This window comes from Neofelis nebulosa, chromosome 5, assembly GCF_028018385.1.
Source record: "Neofelis nebulosa isolate mNeoNeb1 chromosome 5, mNeoNeb1.pri, whole genome shotgun sequence".
Classification (NCBI taxonomy): Eukaryota; Metazoa; Chordata; class Mammalia; order Carnivora; family Felidae; genus Neofelis; species Neofelis nebulosa.
Window position 1 is genome coordinate 2,800,272 of NC_080786.1, and position 14,245 is coordinate 2,814,516.

General features: G+C 51.1%; 1 long non-coding RNA gene and 1 pseudogene across 2 annotated transcripts in view; both read left to right on the top strand.

Moving 5' to 3' along the window:
• The window catches only part of LOC131511564 (uncharacterized), a 104,086-nt gene that overhangs the window by 24,315 nt on the left and 65,526 nt on the right, over nucleotides 1–14,245 (top strand). The gene's annotated exons all lie outside the window — the stretch shown is intronic.
• On the top strand, nucleotides 5,575–5,695 carry LOC131513369 (U4 spliceosomal RNA; annotated as a pseudogene).

A 14,245-nucleotide genomic window follows, 5' to 3' on the forward strand; every position in this document is an offset into this window, starting at 1 on the left:
CATCGAGAGCTCTGGGAGCTTCGCTGACATCCGTTGACAGCCGTATCCCCACAAACCGGGGGACGGAGTTGGCCCCACCGGCTAGGTGGGAGGTCTGATGTGGGGAGGGTTTGGCATCCCAGCCACGTACACACCTTCCCACGCACAGCCGGTGGCGTCTCCTAGGCCTCTCTGGGGGTCGGGCCTGTGGCTTCCTGCCTCTCACCCCTCACTCAGCCCTGCTTGTGCCCAGGTAGGGCCCAGGGCGGGTTTGGACTCAGATAAACAAGAGCAGCCGGGGAGTGGGTTCTGTGGCACGTGCCTCCTGCCCTCGCCGGGGGCGCCCCACTCTTTGCTCTATGCCCCAACCATCCTGGCCGCTCGTGGATGCTGAGCGGTCACGCCCGCCTGGCCCCACATTCCTCCGACCCCTGCCTCCTGCAGATTGAGAAGAATCTAGCTCATTGTTCACGGCTCTTCTGGGAATTAACCGCCCCTAGGATGGTTGTGCTTCCTCCTTCCCGGCCCCCTCCATGCAAGGCAGCTCGCTCTGGGGCTCCTCGGTGCAGACCTTGCCTTCTCGGTTTCCGTCACCCTGCATTATGAAAGCGTGTTGACTTCTTCAAAGGAGAGGCTGTGACACGTCAACCCTAGCTCTTCTCTGTGTTCTGCACCTGACCCTTCCTTACTCTCCTCCCTGCCCTGGGTGCCCCCGGGCGGTCCTCCTCATCCCTAGGACGGGTTATTGTAGCGGCCTGTTACCTACTCTCCAAACCGGTCACCAGGGTGTCCTCCGAGAATGCACGTGTGACTGCCGTTCCTCTCAGAGGCCTTAGTGGGTTCCCTCGTGCCCACGGGGACTGCACCAGTCTGAGTCAGGGGTTTACTGGAGAGATGGAGGGGCTGTGGATGCGACATGGGGAAGGGCAGGCAGCTGATACGGGGTGTGCCAGTGAGCAGACGACCACCGTGGAGGATGGGAGCCCGATCCCGCAGGGGCCCCGAGACGCCGAGAACGGGCCTCAGAATTGCCACGAACGGGGTGACGAACCCAGCTCTTCTCCAAGGCTCCCACTGGTCCTTGGCTGAGTTTGCTCCCAGGAGTGTTAATTATCTGACACCGTGGTCTGCCCTGCATAGGGGCCAGCGGGCTCCAATGGCCAGAGGCTGCCCCCAGGCAGAGTGCAGGCGCGTGCAAGAAGCAGCTGTCTGTGGAGCACCGAGCGCCGAGGGCAGCGGGAGGGGCGCTGGCGGGATCCCCACAGCCTGGCTCGTGAGGCTTCGCGCGAGGCAGCCACCTCCCACCTCTTCCGCCTGCACCAGTTCTTGGGCTCCAGTAGCCCCCGTGCTGCGTGCTGGGCCCTGCACACCCTGGCCGGGTTGTTTGCTTGTGTGTTGGTTGGTTGCCCCCATGCTCTTGCTTGCGATATGCCATCTGTCTTGGATGCCCTTTTCTCATTTCTCCATCTGGTTAACGTCTACACATTTTTCAAACTTCAGCCTGACCTCCTCCAGGAAGCCTTTCTTGACTAACCCCTTCCCCAGCCTGACTCAGATGCCCCTTTGCAACATCTTTCGCCGAGCTGTTTCCCTCCCCAGACCGTGGGATCCGTGGCACATACTCCCCATGTGATCATCTTCAAGTCCCTAGTAATGAGTGAGCGTGTGGCCTGGCACATGGTAAATGTGTGTTGCACTGAATTATGCATCTGTGTTTCATTGTGAAGCACGTGCTTGGGACTCTAGACTCAGGTCCTGACTTGAACGCGTCTTTGCCCCACTCTCTTCTCATTGGCAGAGGGAGCAAGGAAATAAAACAGACCCCTACCCCCCCATCCCCTGCCCCTCTACCAGGGGGAAAAGGCACTTCGTTCTTCCATCCAGAGAGACTGGAGCTGAAAGTGGTGACCACAGGGAGGCGGAGAAGCTGGAGGACGTAGAAGGCACTAGGGAAACGCACACGCGTGTGCACGCACGCACAGACACACACGCACTTGTGCATGCACGTGCAGAGAAATGTGGACAGACAGGTCCACACGCAGATAGAGAAAAGATAGGGGAAGAATAACAGACAGACTGAGAGGGACTGGACCCACAAGAAAGGGAAAAGGGGGTTGAGGGAAGCAGGAATGCACGACAAGGAAAAATAAGAGAGAGAGAAAAGAATGGAAGGCGGGAGACGGGAAAGCGGAAAGTAAGGCGCTGGAATGTGCTAACGAGAAAGCAGGTGAATAAGAAGCCCTGGAAGGCGGGAGCCTGCGTGGTCCAGTTGTTGAGCCGCTGAGCGTGGTGGGGACTCAGGACACGATCTCCTGGTTGGTGAGTCTGAGCCCCACATCAGCAGGGCAGAGCCCGCTTTGGATCTCTGGCTCCCTCTCTCTCTGACCCTCCTCCGCGGTCGTTGTTGCACCACGGCACCTGCTCTGGTGGCCGGCCGTGTGTAGCGTTTGCGGGACCATCTCTAAACCTTCTTTCAGAGACTCAAATGCACCGGAGCAGAGCAGACCCATGCAGCGGCTCCCGCGTGCATGCCTTTGGCCTTGTGCTGTTGGGCTGTGGTGGCTCATGAAAGAATAATGACCCACATCCATTTTTAAAGCTGCCCAGTGCTCCTCACAGCCCAGCTGTCTAAACGTTTGCAAAGCTGGCAACGTGGCCCCGCGGGAGGAGGCCCCGAGACTCGCCCCAGGGTCGGCGTGGCTGCCGGCACCCCGGCTGGCTCCTGGGTGCCGTCACCGTGCCGGGGAGGGGACAGAAATGGCTCTGCCCGCCTCTTGGGTCACAGGGCAGGAACCAAGAGAATAGGGCCCTGCAGGAATTCTCTTCCTCCCGCGCGCCCAGGTGGACTTTGGAGCTTGGGAAGAATTCTGGTCTTAGAGGCAAGTCCTTCGACGAAATGTGTTACCACAGACATTCTCTCCCCCACCTTTGCTCGACAGCCGCTGTGCCAGGTACTAAGCCACCAACTCCCAGCTCTGAACCCGGTATGCCGCGCTCGGCGGAACCCCGGATCTGCCTTGCCCGCTGGCTCCCCTGCCAGGATTTGCCAGCAGGGGGCGCAAGAGGGAGGAAGGGTCTGCTCGCGGCCGTTTCCCTGCCGATGGGCAGGGGGCAGCACCCCAGCAATGCCTCCCCCCGCCGGCAGCGCCCTCTCGGGCCGCGGCAGCAGCCGAATGCCCAGCGTGGCTGTGTCAGTGCTCAGGGCCAGCCTCGCTGCTCCCCTCGGAGACACCAGCGCCGGCCAGGGGACGTCCCCTCCCCCGGAAGCCTGGGCCGCGTCTCTGCGGGGGCCCTCCCCCCAACTTCGGCATCCTAACGGTCCCAGCATTCCTCCAGCGTTGCCCCAACCCCGGGGGTTTCACCTCGCCCTGGTGCTCGGGGTACCCAAAACGCGATTGCCCGGCTCCCTGAGCAGCCCCGGGCCGATCGGGCAGGTGCGTCACCTGCTCCCTGCCCTCCCTCCCTAACCTCGGTTATCTCATTACCAATATTCTAGGAAGGTAACAGCCCTTTCGGTTCCCGAAACATGCAGGCCACCCCTTCTCGCCCGTCCCCACGGCGGCTCTGTGCGGCCTGTACTAGCCGCGCCTCGGCATCCAGAGAGGCAGAGGGACTTGCCCGCGGTCCTAGTGAGTCACACACGGCTGGTTTCAAGTTCACGTTTGTCGCCCCGGTTCTTCCTCTTTCCCCTGCGGCCTGTCTTGAGTTGAATGCACCTGCCGGCCAGCTGTAGTTACCTACCGTTTTCCTGTTGGCTTGCCACCATGCCTGCCCTGCCCTTGGCCCTTGGGCTTTGAACTTTGTCTATGGCTGTCTGGATCCTTCACCTTCTGCGGGGCATCTCCTTAACGCTGGTGTCCCTCCCCCTTCCCGTGAGTTTGCATTGAAACTAAAAGCTTTCTAGAACCTTGGACTTAGACCTGGTTCACTTAAAAGGCACTTCCCAGAACACTCGATTTTATTCATACCATAAAACAATCCAAGTTAAATAGCTGGGTCACTGCATATTCGCAGACATCTCAGCTCTGAACTGCTTCATTTGGAATTGGAAGTATATTCCCGGAAAAGATGCTGCTGGGTGGCACGGGAGAGGCTTGCCCGGGTTGGGCACTTCCAGGGCCGCTCTTTCTGTCTTAGTGTCACCCCCCACGCCACCCGTGTGCTGCCACCGAGGACAGAAACATGCCCGAGGGAGTGCCCGCTCTCGGACTGCTTCCACCGTAATTAATGAAAGCAGAGCTTTGCTTAAAGGTCCCGCAGCAACAGGAAGTGCCAGGCTGCAGCTATGTCGGAGCGGAAGGAGCACTGTATCCGGAGTTAGGGGAACGTGAGCAAATACCAACCTGTGTGGTCCTGAGTTTGCTTAACTTGAAAATGGGGATACTAATAATACTGTCCTAGCCTGGGGAGTGGTTTTGAAAATATTAGGATCCATGCATGGCCAAATTCTCCCTTCCCTATCATCCCTCGTATCCATCAGGGTATCCCTCTTACCATCTTAAGGAAAGTATACCCAAAGTAATGCACTGGGAATCAATGTAGAGCTCTATCGATTTCTCAGCAGGTACCTCAAACCCTCAGTGTGGTTGCATTGATTTTATATTGCTTCGTGGCCTAATACAGCACCCGTTTATTATCTCACGGTGTCTATGGGTCAGGATTTGGGGCATGGTTTACCTGGGTCCCCTGTTTCACGGTCTTTCGTGAGGCTGCGATCAAAGGGCTGCAATTCCCATCTGGAGGTTTGGCTGGCAGGGGTCTGCGTGGCTCATTCACGTGGCCGATGGCAGAATTCAGCTACTCACATGAGGTTACACCGAGAGCCTCAGCTCCTTGCCGGCTGTTGGCCCGAGGTCACCCTCAGTTCCTCGTCACAGGGACCCCTGCAATAGGGCAGCTTACGTCATCAAAGCCAGCAAAGGGCAGAGTCCGTTAGCAAGATGATGTAACACTTTTACGCAGCCTCATCAGGGGCATCTTGTCACCTCTGCCAAGTCACCACTGGGGCCACCGTCCTCACTGGGAGGGGATCACATCGGAGTGCCAACGCCAAGTGGTGGAGATCACCGAGGGCCTCTCAGAAGCTGCTTACCGCAATAGGGCTCTTGGATGCAAGCTGGATAAAGAATATGACTGGGACTTCGGTCTACAGTGGGGACTCCCACATCTCTCTCCCTTACCCACTCTATAAAATCTAAATCTTGGGATCCATTCGCCAAGGTGTACCTGGAGAGGGGGAGTGAGCCTTCAAGTGGTCTGCTTATCCATCGCTGGCTTATTTGATGGAAGGAAAAGGTGGATGGGGCAGACTTACTCCAGGGGCCAGGCCTAAGGCAGGAGGAAAGGATTGAGCCTGGGATCCCACACTGGCAACATGGCGACACGCTGAATGAATGATGTGGCCTCTGATCGGTTAGGTCAGCAACTCCCTTACACGGTAGGGTTCCCTGCAGTGGGAAGAGCAGAGGCGGCCTTGTAGGAAGAAGGGCTGAGCCCTGTGGCCGGTGGCTGTGAAGGCTAAGTGGCAGCGTTATGCGACTGGACCAGGTGTGTTAAACGGTATTTTAACATTGAATTTTTGAAGAAGTCTTACATAGCTTTGCGCAGTGACAGTATCGTAGCCAACGAGGTTTATCCGAGGCGCAATTGTTGCTAATTGAACACTTTTCCCAATACCCCCGTGACGACTTGAAATAAATGAGTCTTACACACGTATAAAATAAGCTCCAGGATAAGAGGTCACTGTGGCAAGAGGGTCCAGGAAAGATCTCGTGGAGGAAATTAAATGTAAGATGCTGATAAGCAAAGGGAGGCCAGGTGAGGGAAAGGGTACAGAGGTGGGAAGCCCTGATTCGTTCATTCAGCAATCATGATTGAGAACTGACTCTACACCAGCTCTTAAACTGAAAATATGGAACTAAAAGTAACAGTGTGGACAAATGGAAGAGGCAGATGGGAAGAGGCACACAGAGCTTGACCATATACTGACCCAAGAAATAATTAAGATAGCTACAGAGCTTAAAAGGAGCTTAAAGGAGGAGAGGGGTTAATCCCACTGGACAGAGGAGAGAGGGAGCAAAGGGGTAAACAACAACAACACAGAGAAAACCACACGAGTGAGATCCAAGATGTATCTTGCAGGCTGAACAAAGCAGATTATGGAGGCAGTGGGTGAGTCTGGTTGGAGGGGAAAGTTTTGTGCAAGGAAGAAGTGGGGGCTGTACATGCTCTGCCCAGTAACAGTGATGATCAGGGATCTTGTTGCATCTTCCTTCCCTTAGCTGCTGTATCAGTTAGCTGTTGCTGTGTAACAAACCACCCCCAAATGAAGTGGCTTAAAACACCACCTTTCCTCCCTTCCCTTCCCTTCCCTTCCCTTTCCCCTTCCCCTTCCTCCTCTCCTTTCCTTTCCTTTCCTTTCCTTTCCTTTCCTTTCCTTTCCTTTCCTTTCCTTTCCTTTCCTTTCCTTTCCTTCCCTTCCCTTCCCTTCCCTTCCCTTCCCTTCCCTTCCCTTCCCTTCCCTTCCCCTTCCCCTTCCCCTTCCCCTTCCCCTTCCCCTTCCCCTTTTTCTTTCTTTCCTTCTTTCTTTCTCAGCTTTATTGAGGTATAATTGATACATCAAAAAACTACACATATTGAATGATATGATTTGATGAGTTCCAGCATAAATACACCTGAGATACCATCACTACCACAATCAAGGTGATAAATATATCCAAAAGTTCAGTTTCCTTGTATTGCTTTGCTTTTTGTTGTTGTGGAAACACTTACATGGGTCTACCATGCTAACGATTTTTTAAGTGCACGACACCGTATTGTTAATCATAGGCCCTTTGTTGTATGGCAAGTCTCTAATTCATTTGCCTTGCCCAACTGTAACTTTATACCCATTGAACAAGTCCCCATATCCCCCTTCCCCCATCCTCTGGCAACCACCATTCTATTTAACAATTCTTATGATTTTGTGGCCTGGCTGAGCTCAGCTGGGAGGTTTTCCTGCTCTACATGATGTTGGCGGGGGTCACTCCTATGTCTGCATTCAGCTGGGAGTTTGGCTGGGGCTAGGATGTCCAAAATAGCTTCCCTGACATGTTTCTTGCCTCGGTTCAGGTGTCTAGAATGACTGGCTGGGACTCCATCTCCAGATGGGCCCTCATCATATTTCTTCATGGCTGCTGGGTTCTACAAGAATAAAAGTGGGAACTGTCAGGTCTCCTAGGGCCTTGACATTCCAATTTGTACAACATCGTGTTTGCCATATTCTATTAGTCGAGACAAGTCCCGGGGCCAGATGTAAGGGTAAGGGAAATCGATTCCTTGCAGGGAGGAGTGGCACATGTATACTGGGGTGTCATCACTGCAGATGCTCTATGACAGCTGCACCCTTGTCCTCATACTCAATGTAAGAAACGAGGTTCAGTTGAACCTTGTGGTAATTGCGATCATTCACGCAAACGGAAGGGATCCCCTGGAGGGTTGGAAAGCTCTTAGGGGCTTATGTTCCCCCTGAAACCATGATGTTTTTGCCAGAGAATCTGCCAGTCCCAGCTCAAAGACGAAGGAGTAAGAGACAGCACATTTTAATTCTCTCTCAAAAGTAAGCCAGACACAGGATGCCATCAGGATTTGAAAACATTTCTTTAAATCTGATGCACTCACATGCAAAGGCAGGTCATGAATTTTGCTTCATCAGTAAAGCTTCAATCTCCTTGATGAGCATGTGCAACAGAAACTGAACACAAAAGGCATGAAATTACCACGGTGATGGCAGTTGTGGCGAATCCGCATCTTAGTTCACAGTAACACAAATAACACTCCGGTGGGCTAAGGTGCTGGGATACGGAAAGTATTATTCTGTTTAAAACGTTGTGAAAATCACAGTCTGCATACATTTGCACGCTCTGATTAAAGCCACATGAGAAATATAGAAAATCAAACATTACTTAATGGTGAATGGGACAAGGACATCCTCATTTCCCCCAAAGCTATTTGGGACTCTGGTTTAGTATTATGGCGTGAGGGACTGCAATGTGGTTGGTATCCTCTGTAATCAAGAAATGTTGGGGAAACAAGGTATCGATTTGTAGGGTCCTCTTATCTCCCTCTCAGCAGCTTTTTATACGTTGGCATCTTCTTTCCCAGATGCCCAGAGCTCCTCAGGAACCGGTGCTGTGGGAGGCACCACGGGGAAGACAAAGTCAGGAGAAATACGAGGCTGAACTTTACTGTCATACACAGGAGGCCTCAACACCTGCCAACTTTGGGCGGTTTAGCTCCGTGAGACTTCGTTTCCTTATGTATAAACTGGGAAATGTATGCATCTTGAAGAAAAGCAGCCCGAACATAATGGTTGTTTAATGTCCATGTTAGAAAAGACCAGTGCGCATGAGATACTGGCCGTCAGGGAGGCTCCAGCGATGCACTAAAATGTGGTTTGGATGCTAGGTTCTGGAAAAATTCGGAAAAGGAGGTCAGGTTTCCTGAGTAAGGAGAGGCTTGGGCTGGCATGGTTGGGGCAGGCTGAGAGGCTGTTCTTGGGAGGCATCTAATGGGGAAACGTGTGGAGGCAGAAATAGACATGTTGGTGGACAGTGGGGAGACTTATAATGATGTGCAGGAAAGCAACGGTGACCCATGATGGGGTCACATCATGGAAGGCAGTGAAACCTAGGCATAGGAGTGTCCTTAGCAAGGAGGCTTAAGCTCTGAATGCCTTTAGGCAACTGCACATATTCCCAATTATTTTAAGTTTGTGTGACGTACTCCCTACTTCCCAGCCAAACCCACTTCAGTTTCCGTTTTTCTCTCTTTTTCCAAATCACACTGTCCTCTTCCTTCTGTAATCTGCTGTTTACTTCCAAGCGCAATTAAAGGACTGGGCCAAAAGCAAATGGAGCACATCTTGCCAACTCTACCTGCAAAACGCATTGCATTTGCTTAACTGTGACTCAGATTTGGAACGACCCAAAAAGGAAAGGGCAATAGTGTTTGGGTGGTGACAGAACCATCCATTACACTGCTGGAAGCCAAGACAGGGAGCCAGTAGAACTATTTGAGAAAAGATGAGCCGTGAAGCAAGATTAATAATAACTCTTCGTGCCTGTGTTGTGATTTAGCAGAGCTTAGAACATTCTCACAGCCAGTAACTCATGCAATTTTTAGGACAACCCATGAGGTTGTTAAAGAAAATGTTGTTGTCCTTATTTTACACATGGGAGAGGTGAAATGGAAAGAAAAAGAAGGCTTGCCCAAAGTCACACAGCAGGCAGCTGGTGGGGTAAATGGGGGCCCAGGTGGCTTGTTATGTTTTTACCCATCAAAGATACGTTCCGTGTCTACTGCTCCTGACGTTTGCTCTGATCACCCCTGCCGTGGTCCTGGCAGGGACACTGGGTCAGGGATTAAGCAGTTGGGAAATCAGTCGGAAGGCTATTTTGGTGACCCAGACACAAGGCGGGCAGGGTTCATGACTACAGATCCTCCCTCTTTTCCAGGACCCCTCTGGGCATTGTTTCGCAGTCTCCCAAGGGGCCTCCTTTCTTTTGTCCACTCCTTAGACATGGACACCTCTCCGTGTTTGGCCATGGTCTCTATCCTCTTCTCACTCTTCGTGCTCCCATGGGTGACACCTGCCCCTCTCCACCAGGCTTTTGCCGTCATTTCTAAATTCGCATCTGTAGCCACACTCACTCCCACATCCAGATCCATTTAGGGACGGTATCTTGACTCACAAATCTCACCCTTTCTCTTTGTCTCTGGAGTCACACACTGGCCTTTGTCCCTTGCTGCTCCTGAACCCTAAATTCTCCCTCTCCTGCGAATCCTTCTTAGTAACATTGAAAATGCTCAGATGTCTCCCACTAAAAAATGAAAACAAGAAACAAGCTTCCTCAAATGATCTTCGAACCCACTTCTGTCTGCAACCACAGACCCGTTTCTCCTCTCTCCTTCGTGTACGAACTTCTCTGGGGCATTTTGGGTGCTTGCTGTCTCCATTTTCCACCTCCCACCCACACTTCTCAGCCGACTAATCTGGTCCCCACCATAATAGGTCTGGCTGGGATCCCCAGGGACCTCCACCTCACTAAATCTAGTGATGCTTTCTGTGTCCGCCCAGTCACTCCACTAGGAATCTGAGAATCATCCTTGATTGTTTCATTTCCCACCACACTTAGGCACTGAAGTCCTATAGCTTCTATCTCAATATTGCACGTATGTGCACCCTTCTCTTGAACCCCACCTTCCCCATCTCAGTAAAGGAATCCTTTTGCTCAAAATACTGTAACAGCTCCAAATTTGTGCTTCTGACACCACCAACACTGCCTCCTAATTCCCTTTCACTACTGGAGTCGTTGCTCTAAAATACTTGTACGCATATCGTTTCCTTCTCAAAGTTTCAACAGTCTCCTGTTTGGGTGAAAGAGAAAAACGTAAACTCCTTTGCATTCTTTTCTTGCTGATTGTTGCTAACAGGTTCAGAGTCCTCTCTTCCTGTTTGTCCCGTCTCCTTCCTCTCTTTGTTCCCGACACAACAAAGGCCCTTCCCATAGTGCTCATGTGTGGCCGGACTTGCTTGTGCCCTTGTTTGTTGATGTTCTTCATTCTTCCTGGGATGCTCTCCTTGCCCACCTAGCAAATGTTTTCCTGTCCTGGCTCAGCAGCCTGACATCATGTCCTTCTTCTGGGAAGCTTTTTTGCTCCCCTCCCTTAAGGCAGATTGCACACTGCTTCTCTTAGGTCCCCAGCACACATGGTCTACACTTGTTCTAAAGTAAGGACCTATTTTTGAGCTTGGATTCCCAGGAGAGGGGGCCCACTGCCTCACCTGGGGAGCTACAACGCTTAGCACGATCATGCCTGGCTGGCACTCAACCAACGGTTTTTAGACACATGGATATGTTTACATCGAGTGAGGTAATCGTTTGTCAGCCACAGGAACCCCCCCACTTGGGCTAATTTGTGTAAACAGGATTTATGTTGAGGCTTCTGGGAAATGATACCCAAACCGTATGCAGTACAGGCAGGCTCTGCAGAATATCAGAGAGCTGTCAGGCAGTCGTTCTCTTTGTCTTTCTCTGGGGCTTCATTCTTTCTTGTCTGCTCCTATCTGCACATCTTCTCCGTCCTCCTATACCCGCTTTCTCTGCGAGGCCCTCACTCTCTGAAGCTCCGTAGCTTTGGCTGGCATCCAGCTTTGCGTCACGCGTCTGCCCTCAGCACATGCTGCAGTGCCAACACCTGACTTGCAACAGTCCCTGTGTCTCGGTTCACATTATCTAGGAAATTTATCGGTTCGTGGCCAGCCAATGGGATGGCTACCTTTGAAGTGATTCCATTCACTGTCGCTAAGGGGGAAAAGTGACTTGGCCTGAAGCTGTTGGTTAGAAAGGAGTATCTGACATGGGATGTTGAAAGGGCAGGTAAATTGATAGATTACCAAAGAAGGGACAGAATCACAGTTTTGTAAATTTGCTTATCAGAACCACTGCAGCTGGGAGTGATATGAATAGCTGAAGCCATGGACAGTCATTTCTCCAAGCTTTCAGTGCCCCAGAGAGCCTTCTGTCCACCTCGGCCCTGCATCAACTCCAGATTCTTCATCCCGTCTCCAGCCTTGGTGTCTTTCAGTCCAGCAAATCAGCCTCACACCTAGGATATCAAACGGAAGCCAACTGATCACTCAGCGAGGGTATGGCTTAGCCTTCGGGTGTTTAACACAGGCTGACTTTTATGACAGCAATTCTGGGCCAATAAAGTGCTTTGTCCTGAACTGGCATTTCTGGAGGGAGTAGCTCTAACCCCACGCATTAGAGATTGGGCTTTAGACCCTGGCTGGGTCTTCTGTTCTCCAATTCTTCCCCAGGGCGTTGCTTTCGTGGATTTGCAGGTATCTAAGAAGTAGCGTGAAGTAGAAAGATCACAATTGTGAAGTCAGACAGGCTTGTGTTTCATTTTCACCTTTAATCTTTGCATGCTTCTGTCTTTCCTTCTCCGATAACCCAGAGTAATTTCCCAGGGGGCACATGTATAGAGTTGAGTGTCCTAGGCTCGTTTTGGGCTTATGATGCAAACAAGCCCAGGGATACCTCGTTTATTGCTTCCCACCAGTGAAGTAGTATATCTTCCAACTCAGGGCACCCTGAGTCTCTGGGCCATCCGATAAAAGAAATGATTTGTGTTTGAGGTTCAGAGGCAATGAGAGCGATGTCGTCAAGACTGACGTTTCTATTTGGACATCTGGGTGTAGGGCTTTAAGGAATTGTCAAGGAATGGCATGTTTGACATTATTTGGGCATCTGGAGGCAGGAGAACCAGGCTTAAAAGAAGTTTTTTGGCGGAAAATGATCAAACCTCCAGGCTCAGTCTCCTTTTGTATGAATTATAGACTGTAAGGAATGTACTGTAGGAGGAGTAAGGCTTGTCAGAGTCTTGGATACGGTTGCTGGAATAAACAATCAGTTGAAGAAGGTTAAGGCTGCTCTCTTCCTCTGTCACTGGTAATAAATATTGTGCAAGTTGTGCTACTTCCCAGGACACAAGAGGGCCGGTGAACAAACTGAGGAAGTTTGAAATTTGGTGGTCTCCAAATTGTAAGCCAAACTAAGCCTATTTGGGTGCTCTACCTGTGCTCACGATGTTCTGTGGCCAAGTAAACTCTGCCTAAAAGGGAGTTTAAAAGGTTTTATTTATAATTTAAAGAACTTATTGCAACATTGGTCAGAATGTTTAATATGCACACACACACACACACACACATATATATATATATGTATATATATATATATATATATATACATATATATATATATATATAAAATCTGGAGGTACATATGGTATGTAGCACCAAGCTTGTTTTAAAATTTTTTAAACATTTATTTACTTTTGAGAGGCAGAGTGAGACAGAGCATGAGTGGGGGAGGGGCACAGAGAGAAGGAGGCCACGGAATCCAAGGTAGGCTCCAGGTTCTGAGCCATCAGCACAGAGCCCGACATGGGGCTTGAACTCACCGACCCTGAGATCATGACCTGAGCTGAAGTCGGACACTTCACCCACTGAGCCACCCAGGTGCCCCTTACCAAGCTTGTTTTATGATACAATCCCTTTTCCCACTTTTCTTTTTGGTAGAACATCTTATGAGGCCATCATTATACGAAACCCTGTAAAGCTGTGCAGAAGTTAAATTCAACAAACACTGTTCCTCGCTGTGCATGTACGTAGGACTGTGTTAAGTATTGCAGGTAATGAGACTAGTCAGGACTCCTTCAGTCATATGAGATTTAGACCCAGTTTTAGCCAGTTAAACTGAAACGTGGAGTATATTGACTCACGTATCTTGGAAGACCAAGAAGCGGGCTAGCTTTAGGTGTAGCACTATCGAGGTGTTCATTGCTGAATGCACATTCAACAAGGTTGAGTGACGTTGGCGAATTTCTCTATTTCTTGTCTCTTCTTGGTACCATTATGGGACAGGCTCTGTTCAAGTGCCAAATGCCTTAGGTTGGGTTCCCGGGAAACAGACTCTTGAATGGGGAGTTTACTGGGGAGAGCCCTTGGGTATTACACCTGTGGGGAAGTGAGAAGGATGTGATTGGGCATGAACCCTGAAGTGGTTGCAACCGAAGCCTCAGCTAATCCTGAGCTAATTCTGTAATTAGCTAATTACAGCTAATTCTGTAAGAAGCTCTGGAACCCGTCAGAGTTGCGGCCACATGGAAGCAAAGAGTCTATGGCTTTCTATTCATCCATCAGAGGTCACAGCACCAACTCCATGGTAGTGGCTAGGGTCGCTCTCTGGGAGGGAGCATAACTTGATGATGTATTTCCTTGTGGCAGAAAGCAAGTCCCAGTGAAAGACCCAGTTCTGAGTCACCGGCCACCAACACTTCTGGCAGCTGGGGAGAGGAGTGTGTCGGCCCCGGAAGGGGTAGCTGGACAGAGTAGTACAGGCCCATTGAAGTCAGCCGACATGGTCCTGCCAGTTCAAGGCCGAACCCTAGAACCTTCTCACTCAGTATTTCAGGAGAGAGACTTTCTTTTCAGGAGATGTTTGCAAAGAGGGAATTTCGCTGTTCAGCTTGGGTGCCTACTGCCCCTGTGAGGGAGGCGGTGGATGTCATGTGGTTGACAGATTCCCCCCATATGTGGGAGGGGCAGTCCCCCAAAGGAATACATGCTGCGCAGACAGAGAAGGACCAGTGTCACGTATGGCCTTCAGGATCTTACTGCACCAGAGAACGAGAAAGCACATCCACAGGTGATGATTAC